At 39.3% G+C, this 20,489-nt stretch overlaps 1 protein-coding gene across 12 annotated transcripts in view; it reads right to left on the bottom strand.

Moving 5' to 3' along the window:
• Positions 1-20,489, bottom strand: part of SLC20A2 (solute carrier family 20 member 2) — a 107,109-nt gene that overhangs the window by 58,045 nt on the left and 28,575 nt on the right. For 2 of the 12 annotated variants that reach the window (XM_027071532.2, XM_015088498.3), the window contains exon 1: positions 15,996-17,147. The exons of 9 other annotated variants lie outside the window; for them this stretch is intronic. The gene's annotated coding sequence lies outside the window, so the exon portion shown is untranslated. Of the gene's footprint in view, positions 1-15,995; positions 17,148-19,808; positions 19,862-20,489 lie in introns of those variants that run through there. One more of the 12 variants, XM_053216520.1, reaches the window with a different exon arrangement.

Below are 20,489 nucleotides of genomic sequence, written 5' to 3'. Positions count from 1 at the left end.
CAAGAACATCCCTTTGTCCTGGCACCTGGGCACTGTGTGAAAAGGTCACTGGTTTGGACCAAACCTTTGGACATGGTTTGGAGTCGTCTATCATATTCCCATCTACGGGATTCTAAAGGGCATCCTCAGTCACACCTGGTCCTTCTTTAGAATTCTTCCTTCATCCTTTGTACGCTTCTCTTGAGGACTGGCCAGAAGAACTGAACTTCACCCAGAAAATACGAAAATGTCCTGAGGGTGCCAAGTGCACTGCAAGCCTTTTTACTGGAACAGTATTTGAGGTTAATCCTCACAAGGAACAACCTAAGATTAGTCTCTTATTCCTATTTTGGTTCACAGCATTAGAGAATCAGAGAACATCAGAGTTTGAAAAGTCTTGAGAAGTCATCTGGTCCAATTTTGGTCGTTTTGAAGATGTGACTGTCGTAACAAAGTAGAAGTGAGATGGTGGTTCCTACTTACTATATGGAGGTATTCGAATGAAAGCAGTGTAAAGAGGTGATGCTCCTGGTTGGCATTCATCAGGCCTTCTTAATGACACTAGCTCCTCTTTGGGGAATTGAGATTCCTTGGGGTCTTGGCCTGAGCTGGGGATGGGGAGGCAGGAACAATGGGGAAAGAGGAAAGGGTAAAAAAGAGAACCGGCTACAAGGAATGCTGTAGAGCCATGATCTTTGTAAATTTTCAAGATCAGATGGTATCTTCAAGTCCCATCCAACCCAATTATTCTGTATCAACCAGAGACCACAGGACTAGGAAGAGGCAGTGCAGTCTGCAACTATGAACCGCAGGATTGTGCTGTGGGGAGAGGGGGTGGAAATTCCTGACCCTTTCTCAAACAATGCCATCAACGGCCCTCATGAATTTCTGGAACATGCACAAACTTATTTTGCTCCTCGATATAAAGTTTCCACTGCAGATCCTGTGGGCTCAGCGTCTCCAGACCCTGTTTCTTCTGCAGGCCTCATTCCTGCTGTATCCACTCTCCCTCCTGCATTTTTGTCATTCTGACATTTAAGTTTCTTTTTGGCTCATAAAGCATGTGTTATTTAGATGTTTTCCAAAAGCCTTTTGCTCTGTATGAAGGCATTATAAGAAATCGGTTAAGTAAATATATTTTTAAAAGGATAAAGAGAAATAAAGAGCAACAATAATGAAAAGGAGATAAAAGGAGTTACTACAAGGATGGCTGGGTGGCTCAGGTCACAATATCACAGGTTCCTGGGTTTGAGACCTGCATCAGTCTCTGTACAGACAGTGAAGAGCCTGCTTGGGATTCTCTCTCTCCCTCTCTCTGTCCCTCCTCCCCTTAAAATGAATGAATGAATGAATGAATGAATGAATGCATGAATGAATGGTTTATGGTGATTTGGCCTGAAGAAGAGAAGACACAGAAGTTTTTAAAAACTGAAAGACTACCCCAGGAGGTGCAAGCGCCATTTCCTTGGAGACGTTCAAATGGAATTTGAATGACTGTATGAGCAGTTATTTTAAAAAAGCTTTAATGTTTCTATTTTATTTTTTATTTTTTAAAAAGATTTTGGTTTTTTAAATTGTTTTTTTAATGTTTATTTATTTTTGAGAGAAAGAGACAGAGCATGAGCAGGGGAGGTGCAGAGAGAGAGGGAAACACAGAATCGGAAGCAGGTTCCAGGCTCCAAGCTGTCAGCACAGAGCCCAGCTCCAGGCTCAAACCCACCAACCGTGAGATCATGACCTGAGCCAAAGTTAGATGCTCAACTAACTGACTGAGCCAAACAGGCACCCTTGTTTTTAAGTAATACTTACACCCAACGTGGGGCTCGAACCCACAATTCCAAGATCAAGAGTCACATGCTCCATTGACTGAGCCAGCTGAGCACCCCAGTTGTTTCTATTTCAAATTTCATGATTCCACAAAGTTACTATAATGAAATACATATTGGCCACTCTATCAAATTTGGAGATATGGCAAACAGTCTTTCATTGTAGTAAGACTGCCCTTGGAGAGGAAGAAAAAATTTATAACTGAATGGCTTGTTGCACACTGCAGTGTGCTCCCATCAGAAATGTGGAATTAGAGGCGCCTGGGGTGGTTCAGTCGGTTTTCTCACAGTTCATGAGTTCAAGCCCGGCATCAGGTGAGCTCGCGCCCTGCTTCAGGTGAGCATGAGTCCTGCATCAGGTGAGCACGAACCGAACCGGCTCAGGGCTCTGCACTCTCCCTCTCTCTCTCTGCCCCTTGCTCACTAGTGCTTTCTCTTTCTCTCTCAAAAAATAATTAATTTGAAAAAAAAAAAAGAAACATGAAAGCTGCTAAGAGTTTCTTTGTTTTTGTTTTTTTAAGGATTATGACCCCCTTGCTGGAGTGTTGCAGGTACGATACTGCTTGAAAGCAAGGGACAAGGATAGCTGAGCTTTATACATTTACTCCTGTCCTAAGACGGAAATGGCTTCGAACCATTTTTTTCCCTTTCTGTGTACACTGTAGATGGATTCCCCTCAGTTACTCTACATAATTTTTTCTCCACTCATAACTGAAAGTAGAATCATTCTCATGAATAAATCACTTAACATCACTCCTATCAAATGGCAAACCTAGGCGTACTGTTCCAGTTCTGTGCCCTGAAGTGTTGGGCTGTCTGGCTAAGCTCTAGGAGCTGTATTAAAGTAATACTTTCCCTTCAGCTACAGTTTAAAATGGGACTATGTATGGGTATCCTGGTTCCTACATATTTATTTGCTAATTTTGTTCTGATTATAGAAGCTCAACAGAAATATGAATGGTACTTATAAAAACATTGATTCCTGATACTACTACACATTCTTTCTATTAATAGAACATTAACATAAATAGAAGAGTGGATAGATGGAGATTATTATCTCAACTATTTTCCATGCTCAACTTACAGCTCCATAGCTCTTATTTTCATTCCAGAGGTTCTTAAGCAATAGTTCTTAGGCAGCAGAAAAAGCAAGAGGGAACAAATAATTATTAAATTGATTCAGTCAGACTTTTCCTTTTTGCAATTCAAAAACTGGTTGGTTCAGGCCTGAAAGTTGGTTCAGGCCTCTGAAGTGCTTTATCAGAAGTCTGCAAACTTAATTCAATTCTACCCAAATTCACAGTGTAAACAGCCTAAACAAGGCAGTAAGTCTAAAACATTGTTCGTCTGGGCAGGAAGTCAGGTGAAAATTTAGCAGTTCCTCCTATTTCTCATTGAGACAACTGAAATTGAAATCTTTTTACTAACTTAAGAAACCATAAGCATTTGCTTGCTATCACCCTCAAAGAATGATGGAAATAGTAATTTAAAAATATGAGTGAGATAAGACAGTTTATAAGATTTCTTTGAATATTATTTCCTGATTCTGAGTGTGCTCCTGGCACTCAACTCCTTGGTGGATGCTTGAGATAAACTTTCTTGGGCAAGTCACTGACTCCCTTTGGCTCAGTTTTTCCTTTAGAAAACTTGAGGCTAGGGAGGATGCTTTGATGTGAACACAGAGCTTTATTACAGTAACTAGAAAGCAACCAGATATAAGCTGCTCTTTAGTGATGTTTGAAATCAGTTATAAGAAACAGAAATATATAATTATAGAGTCTTTTATCATTACCTACTTAATTACCTTTACTGTGTGTGTGTGTGTGTGTGTGTGTGTGTGTGTGTGTGTGTCTTCATATTACTGTCAAGTGTCACTTCCTTTAGTATTTCTTGTTAAGGCAGAACTGCTAGCAATGGATTCTGTTTTCAGTTACTTGGGATAAAAATGTTTTTATTTTGCCTTTACTTCTGAAAGATAGTTTTGCAGGGCAGAGGATTCTTTTAACACTTTAATGTGCCCTCTTAACTGCCTTCTGGCCCCCACTGTTTCTCATAAGAAATCAGGTGTTAATATTAGTCAAGTTCCCTTATAATTGAGTTTTTCCTTTCTTGCTGCTATCCACATCACCTTTTTGTCTTTCAAAATTTTGATTACATATCTGGGTGTGGATCTCTTAATGCTTATCCAAATTAGAGTCTGCTAAGCATCTTGAATGTGTACATTAGTGTATTTCATCCACTTGTAAGGCTGTAAATCATGACTTCTTTGAATATTTTTCTACCCCTTTTTCTCTCTCTCTTCTACTTCTGATACTTCAATTGGCATACTTAATAGTGACCTATATTCTTCTGAGATTCTGTTCATTCTTTTTCATTCTTTTGTTCTGTTCTTCAGACTGCATTATCTCCATGGCTCTCTCTTCAATTTGCAGATTCTTTCTTCTGACAACTCAAATCTACTGTTGATCCCTCTGGTAAGTTTTTCCTTTTGTTATACTTTTCAATTCCAGAATTTCCATGTTTAAAACATTTTTTTTAATTGTGGTAAAATAAACATAAAACTTACCATTTAACTACTTTTAAGTGTACTGTGGCATTAAGTACATTTGCATTGTTATGCAAACATCACCACAAAACTCTTTTCATCTTACAAAACTGAAACTCTGTACCTATTAAAGAATAATTTCCCATTCCCTCTCACCCCAATCCTTGGCAACCACCATTCTACTTTCTGTCTCTATGAGTCTGACTACTTTAAGTACATCCATATAAGTGAGACCATACAGTGTGTTTTTGTGACTGCCCTATTTTACTTAGCATAGTGTCTTCAAAGTTCATCCACACTGTAGCATGTTCAGAATTTCTTTCCTTTTTAAGGCTGAATAATATTCCATTGTACATATAAACCACATTTTTTTTTACTCATTCACCCATGGACATTTCAGTTACTTCCACTTTTTGGATACTGTGAATAATGCTATCAAAAAAAGGTGTACAAATTTCTCTCCAAGTCTCTGTTTTCAATTCTTTTGGGTGTATATCCAGAAGCAAAATTGCCAGGTGAGGTGGTAATTCTGTTTTTATCTCTTTGAGAAACTACCGTACTGTTTTGCACAGCAGCCACACCATTTTATATTCCCACCAACAAGGTACAAAGGTTCCAATTTCTCCAGAAGCAAAATTGCCAGGTGAGGTGGTAATTCTGTTTTTAACTCTTTGAGAAACTACTGTACTACTCTGCACAGCAGCCACACCATTTTATATTCCCACCAACAAGGTACAAAGGTTCCAATTTCTCCACATCCTCACTAATGCTTGTTTTTTGTTTTGTTTTGTTTTTTATATATAGTAGCCATTCTAACTGGTGTGAGGTGATATCTCACGGTGGTTTCGATTTTCATTTCGATAATGATTAGTGATGATGAGCATCTTTTCACTGGCTTTTTGGCCATTTGTAGGTCTTCTTTAGTGAAATATCTACTTCAAGTCCTCTGCACATTTTTTGTTTTTTTGTTTCTTTGGTTGGTTTTTTTTGTTTTGTTTTTTTGCTGTTGAATTGTAGGAATTCTTTATATATTCTGGATACTAACCCCTTATTAGATATATGATTTATAGATTTTTTTCTCCCATTCCAAAGGTTGCCTTTTCACTCTATTGATTGTGTCCTTTGTTGTGCAGAAGCTTTTAATTTTGATGTAGTCCAATTTATCTATTTTTACCTTTGTTGTTTGTGCTTCTGGTATCATGTCTGCATTTTCTATCGCTTTAAAAAGAGTCACTATTTGGTGATTCACTGCCACCATACCTTCATTTTTTTCTTTAAAAATGGTTTCTTTTAGGGGCGCCTGTGTGGCTCAGTTGGTTAAGGTGATGACTTTGGCTCAAGTCATGATCTCACACTTTACAGAGTTCAAGCCCCGCATCGGGCTCTGTGCTGACAGCTTGGACCCTGGAGCCCACTTTGGATTCTATGTCTCCCTCTCTCTCTGCCCCTCCCCCATTCATGCTCTGTCGTTCTCTCCCCAAAATAAATGAACATTAAAAAAAATGTTTTAAATGGTTTCTTTTAATCTTTGAGTATTTATAATAGCTACTTTGAAGTCTTTGTTTTGTTCAGTGTATGGGCCCCTCAAAAGCAGTGTGAATTGTCTAGTTTATTTCTCCTGTGTATGTCACAATTTCTAATTTCTTTACATGTCTCATAAATTTTTATTTAAAACTAGACATATTATAGATATGTTATATATCTATAACTGTACATAACATAGCAACTCTGGTTACTGATGTTCCCAGACCTTAGAGGTTTTGTTACTGATATTTGTTTGCTTGTTTATTTGGCTGATCTAATTCTGTGAAGTCTACTTTCCACAGAGTATAGCTGTTGATTTCCCTGCTCAGATTTTTCCTCCTTGTTTTTATATTTTAGTCTGGCTTCTGAAGAATGACCCATAAGCCACTTAACTGATCAAAGGTTGTGCTTAAGCCCCCTTAACTATGGCTTTTCACCCTTTACTATGGCTGGTATGGAACTTAGAGACTACTTTCATAGTTCAGGGAGTTAAGGGATGGGGGGAAGGTCTAAATACAAAGGGGTGGCACAAAGACAACCTCTGGGGAGTTTTAATTTTTATTTATCCTGTCTGTGCTGATGGTCACAAAATCCTCAGCATGTGTAAACACTCACAGAACTAGTGTCATCAGATTCATAATTTTATAGTAAAATGAATGTTACTATATATAATTTTTGTTGAAGTGGCCATGATTTGCCTTTAAAAAAATTACTTCTGGGGTGCCTGGGTGGCTCAGTTGGTTAAACGTCTGACTCCGGACTTCAGCTCATGATCTCATAGTTTGTGGGATTAGGCCCCACGCTGGGCTCTGTGCTGACAGCATGGAACCTGCTTGGGATTCTCTCTCCCTCCCTCTGTCCCTCCTGTGTGCATGTGCACTCCCTCTCAAAATGAAAGAAAGAAAGAAAGAAAGAAAGAAAGAAAGAAAGAAAGAAAGAAAGAAAGAAGAAAGAAAGAAAGAAAGAAAGAAAGAAAGAAAGAAAGAAAGAAAGAAAGAAAGTTCTATATCTGTGTTGCTCTTACATAGTTGGATCCAATTTGATCATTTGAGTTCTTAGAAGTTTGCTGCTTAATATTTAATGGGGAGACAGAAAAAAAAATCTTTCTCATTATATCATTACTAATTGAGGGTAATTTTCCCTTAAAATGCAATAAAAATTAAACTTTAAAAAACGTATCATTGTAATACGTAATAGTATGACAATGTCCAGTTTTTATACCTGATCAAACGAAGCTTTTCTGGATTAAGCTGTTAAGTCATTTTTCTTCAAATAAAAATTCTGGATTATTTAACTGTTACTGACAAGTCTCACAGAGCCTGAAGACACTCAAGGAAAAACCAAACAAATGTGAACAGAAGTAGAGATCGTGAAAATCAGGACTGACAGCAAAAGGTGCTTGGCTGGACACTCCTCCACCCTCTAGGTCCTTAGGGATACCGAACTCTGCACAGTAGGCTGAGGCAGAAAGTGACAGAACCTCCCAACAATTCTCTCTTCCTGCACCAGCCACCACTTTAATTTCAAGTCAAGTCTAAAGCAATCACTTTCTTTCTGAAACCTTTGTAACAATACATGAGCCCCCCACCGCCTCACTATGCTAAGCACATTCATATCCCCTTATTTTCACTTTTAGTCTGTAAAAAAGGCAAAAACAAACAAAACCAAGAAATGAATGAACAAATAAAAAAATAAAAAGGAAGACAATAAACTCAGTCCAAATCTTTAAGCTGAGCTCCATTCTCCTCTTGCTCTTACAAAACCCCCCTTTCTCTTGACAGCAACCACAGTTTTTTTTTTTTTTACCTTTTCTAATTTAGTCTATAGTCTCAGAATATAGTCTAGACATATTTTTATCCACTCTATCATTTTAAAAAAATGTTCTCTTTCTTCCTTTGAGCCACTCAACTTGAAAAGCATTCTATTAATCAAACTGTAGCCACCTATTTTACTCCATCTTGATAGGGCACGTGGCATTTCATTTTTTTTAATGAAAAAAATTTAAAAGTTTATTTATTTTGAGGGAGAGAGAAAGAGAGAGCATGAGCAAGTGAGAGGAGGGCAGAGAGAGAGGGAGAGAGACAGAGAGAATCCCAAGCAGGCTCCATGCTGTCGGCACAGAGCCCAACACAGGGCTCAAACTCACAAACCATGAGATCATGACCTGAGCTCAAATCAAGAGTCAGACGCTTAACCAACTGAATCATCCAGGTGCCCCGTGGCACGTGGCACACCATGTATCTGTGCTGACATTGTGTGCAGGAGGGCTGTGACTCATCAGAGTTGAAATCACTTGGCAGCTAGGGCATGCTGATGTGGCTGGCTATCACAAATCTCACTGGAACAGTACTCTATCCATTGCATTTCTGACTCTTTGGGTTAAATAGCTCACTGACATCTCTTTCTCCCCTCCCCGACCCAGAAAAAATGATGATAAACCCATGTGGGATATGTCTTTACTTCCCCAAAGAGGCAACAGTGCAGAGAGGAATTACATGATTATTCCTATCTTACAATTGCAGGAGAAAGAGACAAGATGATAAAGAAATATAAGAGAGGATGAACAGAAAAGCACTCCTTATAAGGATCAAAAATGGTAAGAAAGAAACTTGAAAAACCAGCTTTCTTAGTTATAAGTATTCCAGGAAAACACTCTTCTATGAGTAACAAAGGTCCTCACACAAAGGCTAGGCCAAAACATGGTATACTACATACATGCTACTAAATTCCTTTTGGTTTCTCAAGGCACCGTGGCTTTAAATTAAGTTTAAGGTTTTGTTGACAGTGGATTCAATTTAGTTTCAATCTAAACCTCTGTCCCCAAGTAAACCTGGTGACAGATTCTACTCATTTAGGCCCAAACTTAGGAATATACTTTAAAGAGAGACTCTTTAAGTAACTATCAAAAGTACTTATTCTCACATGTTACCACACAAAAATGGGTTGAAAGGGAGGCCTACTGTTTTTGCTCACGATTTTCTTACATCAACTGCCACCAGGACCAAATAGTTACCCGAAATAACCTTCTGATTAAGGCCACAAGAACATCCTAGCAGCATTTGGCAGAAAGAATTGAGAAGGCCAGTACTCTCCTAAAGTGCTATCACTTTTAATAAACACTGGTGAGATACACTTTGATACTACAAAGATAAGTGCTCTGGAAATACGAGCTAGATGACTTATTCTTTCCATCATCCCTTGTAACTGTCACTCAAAATATTATCTTTTATAATGGTTTTATAATTCACTACTTTATATTGAAGACCAAGAATGATGGTCCCTTACAAAATTTAAATGAATAATCCTAACACAAAGTATTATTTCAATGACTTAAAAATGTTGGGTTCCCCAGCTCCCATCCTTTATATAATACTGAACCTGAGATCCTACTCAATTTGAGGTCATATTAGAGCTCACCGAACATCCACAGCCATAAGCAGTGAAAGCAAACCCTTGCTGAATACCTGTTACCCTGAAGAATTAACAAAACTAACCTTTATCAATAACTGCCACGCATCACTTTGTACGGGCCTCTTCCCAAGAGCCAAGATCTCAAGTCTCTGCCTTAAAAATAAGTCAAAATCTCCCATTGTAAAAATAATACACACTCATATAAAAAAAAACCTGGTATGTATACAAGAAAGTAAAGCAAGGAAAAGTGCTCTTTGCTCACCACTGAAAAATAACCACTGTTTTGTGTACATTCTGATGTACTACTAGTTTTATTCATCGAAGTATGCATTACTTACGTAAGCCACTGGGAGGCCACTGCCAAATTAAATAAAAAAGTCAAAATCAAAATGAATTATAACAGCCCTGTTTTGAAAAGAAAGTTTTTCATTATTACATAATGCATGCTCATTAGAAAAAAAAAAGAAAACAAAAAACCTATAGGTAGCCAAAGAGAAGAGGGAAGACATCACACATCAGCTAATCTCCTTGAGATAACTATTGCTTACATCTGATGCAAAGCATTCGTTTTTCATGTACATATAAGTACCTTCCTTTTTTTTTTCTTTAACTTTTGAGAGAGAGAGAGAAAGAGAGAGAGGGAGGGAGAAAGAGGATCCCAAGCAGGCTCCATGCTCAGTGAGGAGCCTGATGTGGGACTTGATCCTATGACTTGGGATCATAACCTGAGCTGAAAGCAAGAGCTGGACACTCAACTGACTGAGCCATCCAGAAGCCCCTGTGCCTTCCTTTCAAAAAAGAAAATGAAGCCATTAGCCATTAAAAAAATTGCCTTCCATGTAGAAAACGGTTATACATATGTATTTTGTAACCTGCAAGTTTCACTCGTAATAGAACGCCATCACTTTTAAATGGCTGCAGAGAGTTGCATTACATGGTAACACCATATATGATCTAACTAGTACCTTAACAGGTTGTTTCTGGGGATGTTTCTTTGAAGCATTAGGTCAGTAATTCTTCAGTAGTCTATAATAAGCAAAGGGGTTGTTCCTCCTCCTTTTTCATCAAGTTTAATTTTTTTTTGACTGAACAATAATGAGAAAAGGTTTAGCCCAAACCACTTACCCAGTCTCGTTTTTAATCAAACATATGTGGACTAGGTATAAGATTGCTTTTAGAAACAAAACTATTTTTGCCAAAGTGAAATACTAAAGGGAATGACTATTAAGCAAATTCTCTTTGTAGAGAAATGAAAATAGCCTTTTGCCTGCTATCAATAAGAATGGTCCAAATGGACCAATCGTTTGAACTTTCTCTTGGATTTATAGTTATTGAGAGTTCGCTGGTTTTAAAGAAAATATTTTATATTCAGACTAACTCAGAATGTTAAAAATCAGCTGTCTCTGTCCTCTGCATTGGTGAGACATAGCTATCTTATCAGTGTGCAACTAACACATTCGGTGGGCTTCATATACTCCGTAAACAGACACAGGTGTAGAAATAGCAGTGCCTGCAGCTTAATGTCTAAGAGCTCAGTTTTTTCAAACACAACCCCGTCTGAAGGTTGTGCAACACTGGTATATACACTTGCCACCTTTACCCCCTGTCTCCCATTACACAGCAAACTGAAGTTTGAGCCAGACGCCCTCACTTGTCATTTCTCACTTCAAGGATCTTTTAATACTCTGCAAATATGTAATTAACTATGGCCATAAAAGCCAAGGGTTCTACCTATCCCATTTTTAAGGGCTAAAATATTAGAGCCATGGTGCCCTGGCCAAGATAAAGCATGTCTTCTTTGGAGACAGCAGTGTGCCACTTGTGTGACAATTTTTAAACAGCACTGGCAAAACATGTCCTCAGAAAACCCTTTCTTCGTTATGATCACAAAAAGCTTTTATTGTACTAAGTGCTATACAAAGTATAACAAATAGACGCACTCTCAGTAGTTTGTGTTTTCAACCCAAGAAAATTCCATCAGGCAAAAGCACAATGAGGTGTGTGGCGGGTGGTGAGTAGAGGGACTCACAGGAGGAGTAACTATTTTGATTGGGAAGGGTAAGAACCACCACCTTCCTAACTCTAGATAATTTATTACACTGAAGAAGGCAGAGCACCTGTGGCCTTGACCATTTCAACTGAGCAATTAACGACTTAATTTCATTAAGTGCCGGCATGTGTACCATTGTTTGCTGCAGATATAAAAACGTCAAGATGAAATAGGTCACTATCCTTCACCTCTAGCAGACAGCCTCCAAAGCTGACCACATCTGTGCTTACATTTTCTTTAGGTCCTCGCTCTGCCCCTACATCTAGGGTGTCACATGGAATTCCCCATGGCAGGGACGGGGAAGGACATTCCTGCAGGTGATACAACAGCACACCAACAAAGCTCTCCTGTGGGAGTGACAGAGTTGGGAAAATGGGGTAGTCAAACTTCCCCTACTGCCACCTATCTTCTGACATAGGCTTCATGAAGAAAGCGCCCAATCTAGCCAGCAGTCTGTGACACAAAATGATCAATCACCAGCTAACATCAAGAGGCTCCTTGTTTTGACCTCTGCCCAAATTCCCCTTCTGGTGGCTGTGTAAAAGTCACATGGGGAAGAGGGAGTCCACTGAATAACACTGTGATATAATCTGATAGCACATTACTATCACATTTTCTCATTTGCTTCTCATTTGAAATGGGCACTGTCTTAACTACTGAGTTCAGAAAAGTAATTGCAAAATTTTCCTGGTTAATTATTAATCTTCTCTAAGTGACAGAGAAATCCAGAGCAAAGTCAGGGCTAGAAGGGACTTTGAGAGGTCACTTATCTCCAGACTTTAGAGAGAATATTGAAAACATCACAGATACAAATCCATTTTTAGATAACTTCCAAAAAAAGGTTTACATTTTCCAGGGTTCAAATTCCCCATTTTATAAAACCCTTCTTTATATCTCATCTAGTAGTCCGCCAACCTTAGTGTGCATCAGAATCACTTACGGGGCTTGTCAAAATGCAGATTGCTGGGCCCCATCTCCCCAGGTTCTGAATCAACAGATCTTGGATGAGACTTGAGAAGGTGCATTTCTCACAAGTTCCCACGTGGTGCTGATGCTCAAGGTGCCAGGACTGCAGTGTGAGGGACCATGGTTCTAACCTAACCTTTGTTGGACTGAACTCTTATATTCTCAATGGAAATAGATACTAGTTGGTCAACAGTCCTTGGTTCTGAGGCATCTACTTACTTGCATAACAATTCAAGAATCCCCTGGGCATTTTTTCCCCTCCAGGCTAAATAAGAGAAGTTCCCTAACATCATATTACAGATATCAGTTTTCAACCCTTTAATCATTTTGTGGCGTTCTTGGTTGAGCCTTCTCCAAGTCTCTTTTAGTTGTGGAGCCATGAACTAGACCCAGAACCTTAGTCAGAGAGACTGGCTGAGGTTGCATATGAGGGGAAAAATGACTCACAGATTCATACAGTATATTCCTATTTATTAATCTCCAATACCCGAAGCTTGCCTTATTAGCTCCCTTCTGATTCTTCTCTGACTCCTTTATGAGCTGCAGTAATGCTTAGGTGACCTTCGTAATGCCTTTCTTCTGAGAAGCTCAAAGCATTTCTCTAATTCAACAGCTGACTCAACATCCTAAACCAGTGTAGGGTTTTAAGGAACCAGATCTAGTGCACATCAGTTCAGGAGGAGAGAGAAAATCTGGAATGCCAGGTCAGATTTCTATACAAATCTCACTATACTGAGAAAGATGCTTCTTACTTTTATTGGACTTTATGAGACACCAGAAGTTTACGCCCTCCATATAACAACCATTCCAGGTGCAGGGAAACTAGTGAACCTCCTCCCTTTGTGGAGAATTGTAACAGGGAACTGGTGCTGAGGATCTGGTTGCAGGGCTCAGTCCATCTCCATCACTTCCCTAGCTGCTGGAAGAGAAAGGGAAGGAGCACCCCTGGGCGCACAGCAGTTTGTCCTGTTTGGCAAAAGCCCAGATGAACTGAAAGCTATCCTGTGAGCTGACCCCAACTCTCCCCACTCCATTTTGTTTTCCTTTTCTTCCCTTTCACACTATTTTTTCTGCCCGTTTACTTAGTGCGTTATGTCAGGGGCCCAGTCTCTGTCTATTGCCTAATTTTAGCACATGAGTTCTTTGCGAGTGGGAACTATGCAGTCTTTGTGCATTGTATGTGTTCTGGGGGTGCTTAATACATGCTAAATAATAACAGCAGTCCCAGTATTTCCAGGAGAAGTCAGAATTCCAGCAGAGGGTCCAATCCTATTACCATCTACTTACATACAAGACAAGCAGAGCTCAAGGCATTCCTGTGCACACTGTTCCTTTCATATGAGACAAAACCGTTGAAATTCAATATAACAAAGCCTATTGCTACATAATTTCCTTTTGAAAGAGCACAAGCTAGAGATGTGATCACTGCGCACTTGCATCCAGCTTCAAGCCAAAAGGCAACCTGTTAGATAATGTAAGTTCCCATATAACCACACAGACAAGTTATCTATTACATAAACCCTCAAGCGGATGAAGAGAACCCCCAAAAAGATTCTTCGTTGCTTCCCTAAAAACTCCCTGAAAGCTTCGGAGCAGAAGGCTAATTCTCTAGGAATAAAGAGTAAAATAAACCTACTGCAGTCAGGAGCTACTCTGTCAGAGCCTCTGGGTCTGTAACTATTTTAAGAGGCAGAGGGCTAGGAGGAAAAGGCAGGCTGCCAGGGAAAGCGGTTTAAACAGGACTGGAGGACAGACACACACAGTCAACCGCAGGGAGGGCAACCATGATGGAAGGTACAGGTGTGCACAGCACAGGCGTGGAACCGTGGGCTGCTGGGCTCTTTCCACAGGCCCCAAATCTGCCCTGCTGCTCAGCATCTGGACCCCCATTTGTGACCATGAGCTGAGCTCACTGTGATCTGTCATGCTCAAGGTCATAACTAGTCAACAGAGACTTTACTAACGAGGGAACAATAACCGGTATCACTTCATCAGGCACACAAGATAAGGAGTGAAAGGAATCACCACCCCAGCAAACAGAACAAATTCCCACACTGACGCTTACATCATTAAAATGATCTTCCCTTTCATTCACCTGTATCACTCTCTCACAGCACATAAATCATTAAAACGGACACTCTCAAAGTGTTTATGAGCATTTTAGCAACTCCTCCTAGAAGAACACAAGCTTCCTCTAGTAAAAATACCTATGGAAACTTCTGTTAAATTTTAAAAATGGATACATTTTGAACAGCTTTTCTTTTTCACAGGACTGAGCTACAACTGAGGGAATGAATAACAGCTTGAAAACGATCTAGGATCCAACTACAATGCACCTTTAAAAACACTCCGCGGACATTCAGATGGCGCCTTATTAACAATTAAAAGTAAGAATAAGAGTGGTGACTTTCTTGCAATGAAAGTATGTATTATGAAGCAAATACTGCAACAAAGACCTTTTTACTATTAAAGACGGTATTAGACTTTTCTATTATAATTACAATGAATCTGGACTGCAAATTTCTCTTCTGCTCAACAAAAAAACTTAAGTTTTAATAGGAGTTTCTTTCTAAAAATAGCTCAAGAACGCAGTTCTGTTTTTCCTTCTTACATTCTTTTCCTACTAAATGTACCACTGAAACACTTCCTTTCATTGTTGACACCTTAGGTCATTTGGATTTAAAATCAGACAATATATAATAACAAAGAAGTCTTTGAATAAAGCTTTCAAAATGGAAAATGGCATTTGAGGGAATGCCTCCCTCCTTGCTCACACAGATGACATGGGCACAGATGCCTGGTGAGGAGCTACCACAGCACCTACTAGAACTGCTTCATTAAAGTCAATATTCCTAGAGGGGATACAATTTATTTGTTAATTGGTTAAAAAAATGTCCAGCCTGGTTCTCTGTTATAAGCATGTTATTTGGCATGAAGTTAGTGTACTCTGAATTAAAACACACCTCAAACTAAGCAAGGTGATGCAGATTTAATTAAAAATATTTGATATTTAGTTTTCTTCAGTCTAAATTTAAGTTGGCAATGACTTGTTAAATTAAGAGCAGTTAAGATTAAAGAATTTCATGACTTTGGTTAATTGTGGTAATTAACTCAATCTTCCAGAAGATGCTTTCAATTATTTTGTAAAGCCTTCATCCTAAATTTGTTTAAGTGCTTCTCTTTAGAGGTATATGGGTCTATTTTTAAACACGAAATCTTTCTTAAAAAAAAAAAATAAAACTGTCCATCTGTACATTTTACACAATTACATATGACACTCCCATTATTTCTGCATATAAATTGTAACTCACAGTAAGTACAACAGGAATCTACTTTTAACTTTTTTTTTTTCCTGAGAGTTAGGTTACCATAGAAATAAAGCTCAATGAGACAACCATTCCATTAATCAAATATTTTAACAGATAAAATAAGGAATAATCTACAGACTGCTTCTGCAAAGGTAAAAACAGTAAGAATCAAATACTTTCTCTTGGGAAAACCAAATGAGGTAGGTTTCTTGCAGTGGGATACACGGTAAAGAAAAACCTTTGCCACCATTCTTAGAATCCCCTGAAGTAGCCACCCCAAAGTTTCCAGTTTTCCCAAGAGATGAAAAGTTACTATGATAGCAACATTAGGAAGATTTAAGGAGAGAAGAACAAAGAGAAATCTTAAAAACCCAGCCACTACTTACAAGCACTTTCAAAGGAAATCTGAGCCGCAATTCTTCAGAAGACTGTTCTCCCGACCATGAACACAATCTGAAGTCTAAAATAGATATCCTATCACCTTAGACCAAGAAGTCACATTTCAGCTTACTAACTTCTACTTGGGTAAACAGTTTTACAACTCCTAGAACAAACCCCAGCTAAAATTAACCGCACCGGCGCAGCAGGCAGGAACTCGCTGATTTGCATCATGTGTGCTGGGATTTATTCACTAGGACAACATCGGTGTCCTCTTAATGGGAAATTTGGCCAAGGGGCGTGCTCTGCTGAACAATACATAGCATCATGATTATGCTAATTACTGAATTCAGTCCAATAATACTAACTTCTTTTAAGTTGTTTTCGCAAGTACTGACAAAGAAAGAGTAAGCTCTTTTTCACAACAGGCGCTCACTTGATTTTTTAAGCACATTCAAATCAAACAAAACTTTGGCAACAAGGTGGCAGTGCTGTATGCTCCTCACAAGGAAAAGCAAAGTAAAAGGACGTTTTGTCAGATTCTTTACACAGTGTGATTAGATGTGGTACCATGTGAAATTGAACGGGAATCAAATATACAAACTAGTAAGTTTAACAAATACTCTTCAATGAAAGCTTTTTTCTTGATATAAAACGAACCAATGTCCTTCACTTGCTTTCTAGCTTTGTCTTCTGCACTTCCAAGGAGTTGCTATTAGGACACAGGTTCACTAATAAATTACAAGTGAGAACAAACATCTCAAATATTTGCAAAAGGCATCGTCCTTGGCAAGAAACATTCTGAAGTGCATTTAACTGCGTGGCTAGCTGGAACTGGTAAACTGTCCTCTATAGATGACAGACCATCTATAAATCATGTTGACACTCAAGTTAACAGCTGAAGACCCCAAGCACACATCTGATAGTCAAAAGAAAACGAGAAATAGCACAGAATTTCTTTTAAAATATATATACTTCCATATATATATATGTACTTCCTTAATAAGTACAACTTATTATCAAAGCCACAGAATTGCATAACATCTACTCAAGATGGTTTCGATTAGTTTTAAACATTTGAGTTCTGGTGACATACTCTGGTCTTACTGGACACTTTATGAAAGATCTCAAAACACATTACAAACCTCAAATCCCCAAACACATCAGGGAGATATTATTCCCACCCCCACCCCCCTTTTTTTTAAACACATGGGTAAAACGGAAATTCAATGACTTGTCCAAGGCTTCATTCTGAATCAACACTGGATCATTCCATCGCCCTCCTAATCTCTGTATGACATATATGTCTTCCATATTAACCATTTAGCTATAATCCTATAGATCTTTTCTAAGCTGTTTTTCTGATTTTAAAATGTTAGTTTAAGAATGCAAGAGATTTAAAAAAAAAAAAGAAGAAGAATGTAAGAGATTTATTCTACTTAACTCCCAAATCCCAGGTCTGTGCTACAGGGTTTCACTCCTTGACTCTCTGTCACAGGTAGGTATCCTATTACATGGATCTTTAACACAGGACTATGCTCTTATGAAGCACCGTCCACCTATGGCACAAACACCCAAAGTGGTAAACAGGTTGATTCCCATTGGCATGAGCTGGTAACCACCAGCACAAACCTCCTCCAAGTTGTTTACAAAAACTGCTAGCTGCAGGTCTGGGATGCCACCCCCAATGCCCAATGGTAAGCAGGACTCGCTAAAACCCTTGCAAGATGGTAGCTAGAGGTACACTCACCACTACCCCAACCCAAAGTCACTGGAGGTAAGCATTTCCCACTCTATGCCAAAAGGAAAGAAGTTGGCACTATCAAAGATGACTGGCCCTAATCAATATAATTAACTCTTAGCGATCGACAGCAAACTCACTCTAGAATTCTTAATGCCAAAAGAAGATGCTGTGAGGCTATTTTTGACACAATCATCCTTATCCTGTTATCATAGTTTGGAAAAAGAGTTTCTTTTTTTTTTTTTTTTTAATGTTTATTTATTCTTGAGAGAGAGAAATAGAGTATGAGCAAGGGAAGGGCAGAGAGAGGGAGACACAGAACTTGAAGCAGGCTCCAGGCTCTGAGCTGTCAGTACAGAGCCCGTCACAGGACCTGAACCCATGAACCGTGAGATCATGACCTGAGCTGAAGTCCGACGTTCAACCAACTAAGCCACTCAGGCACCCCTGGAAAGAGTTTCTAAGCTAAAACACATTCCTTCCCTAAACCAGAAAGAAAAAGCAAATACACCAACTTTATTTAGGCACTGGAGTTTGCATTGCAGAAGAACACTATGATAAGTCTTATATCCATTATACGGAGGGCAGGGAACACTGAGTTTTCCAGTTCCTCATGTATCAAATATGCTGAGTATGACTCCACTGTTTCTTTCAACACTGGCCACACCTGTTCCAAAATGGAAGAACCAAAACATTCCAAAGAAAATAGTGTATCCTCCAATTTACATTAGTCACTCTGCTGCTTCCTTTTCATTAGTGAAAATAATTTAAGAGTCAACTGTACTTTTGTTCCAGGCATACTTATGACAGTAGAGAAAAACCTATGTGCATCATTAAAAGCAAGGTAAATTCTCCCCATTTGTTCTCAGGAAGTTTTGGTGGTGGGGAGGAAGGCCAGGCGATGCCATGTGAGTGGAAGGAAGATGGTGATCTATGGCTTATCTAGTGCAACAGATCCATGCAATTGAAACAAAAACAAAAACTAGTTTTATGAACTCATATTAATGAATTAAACTGGATATCGACCCTCTAGAGTAGCCACATACATGATTTTAAATTTTCTCGTAGTAAAGTAAAAAAATAATAAAAATAACAGGTAAAATTAATTTGAATAATATATTTGGTTTAACTCAATATATCCAAGATACTATCATTTCAACATGTAATGAATATAAAGATGACTAATGAGTTGGTGGGAGAAATGGAAAGCTGAGGAAAGCTGAAGATCAGAAGATCAGGGGCGGGGGGAGGAAAAATGATCTAGGAAGGAGAAAGACAGGACCAAAGGAGGATGGATAGCCCAAAAGGAGGGAGAAGGAAAGAAGGAAAGAATTTCCCCCCAGGCATGGAATTCAGTCATAAAATCATGTACCAGATACTGGAATGCTCCTGTTCGGGGCTAGGTGCTGCTGATACAGGGAGGGCAGACAAGATTCTGGTGCGAAGGGCAGACCCACCCAAACAATGTTCTGGTAAGCACAAAGACACAGTGATGTGCTCTGTGCTCTGGGAGCACAACTAGGGCAGAGTGGGGAAGAGATGTAGTTTATTTTTTAAATGAAGGTTTTTTTTTTTTAATAATTATTTAGTTTTGAGACACACACACACAGAGAGAGAGAGAGAGAGAGCGCGCGCGCTAGCGCAAGCGGGGGAGGGGTAGAGAGAGAGAGGAGACAGAATCCAAAACAGGCTCCAGGCTCTGAGCTGTCAGCACAGAGCCCAACTCAGGGCTTGAACCCATGAACCACGAATTGCCACCCAGGTGCCCCTTCTGAAATATTTAAAAATCACATCTGGACCCAGCAGTAAAATTTCCATTCCGAGCTTTTATCATCTTCAAATTAAATCTGGTTATTTGGTCCAACTAGTGAGGGTGGTGGGGTAGGGAAAGAGTAGAAAGGGGGAAAAAAAAAACCCTCATGTATCTCCATGGTTCTCAGTTTTTCAGAGGATGACATAAAATACTCAAAGCCTCCATGCTGGAAAAAATACATGATCAATCCACTAGGTAAGCAACTCTTCTTTGGATGCAGCTGTGGAGTCAGAAAGAGCTGGGTACAAAATGTAGTCTCCCACCTACCAGCTCTATGACTTCAGGGAACTCAGCTAACCTCTATGACTCTGCTTTCTTACCTGTAAAACAAGGGTAATAATGCCAACATCAAGGGCCAGTGTTAAAACTCCCTGAGATGCCATATAGCACCAGCACACATGAGCTCTCAATAAACAGCTGTAGCCATCATGATCACACCCCTTCTGCCATCAACGTAGTCTTTGCTGAAGATCAATTTGGGACATTTACTGAGTGAGGAAGGATTAAAGGTTCCCGACTTTTATAGCTCAAGGCTTCAAAAAAAAAAGTTGAAAGGGGCTTCAAATGATTACTAAGTATTTCAGGGGAGCCTAGGGTCTATAAACTATCCCTCTGAAAACTGTGTAGCTTTGACAGCCTGATTTTCTCTATTTGATCACCTCATGTTGCTGGCCTAAGGATCAATCAGAATTTAGGGACACTAAGCACATTCATGAATTCCCTATCTTGGCAGACTGTTGCAGTAATGACCCCCTATTTGTTCCTGCTTCCCTATATCCACACCCTTTGGCCTGCAAGACAAGAGCAAAGTTGAAAAGTGCTGACCCATGGGGGCTCGCCCTCTCTTGCTGCACTTTGGACCCCAAGAACACCTCATGAAGAAGCCCTGGCCAGCCCACTGATGATGACCATCTGGGACAAAGATGTGCCACCTGCTGCCAAGGCTCC

Source organism: Acinonyx jubatus, chromosome B1 (genome assembly GCF_027475565.1).
Source record: "Acinonyx jubatus isolate Ajub_Pintada_27869175 chromosome B1, VMU_Ajub_asm_v1.0, whole genome shotgun sequence".
Lineage (NCBI taxonomy): Eukaryota > Metazoa > Chordata > Mammalia > Carnivora > Felidae > Acinonyx > Acinonyx jubatus.
The sequence above is the reverse complement of the archived record's forward strand: the minus strand, read 5'-3'. Positions and strand labels throughout refer to the sequence as shown.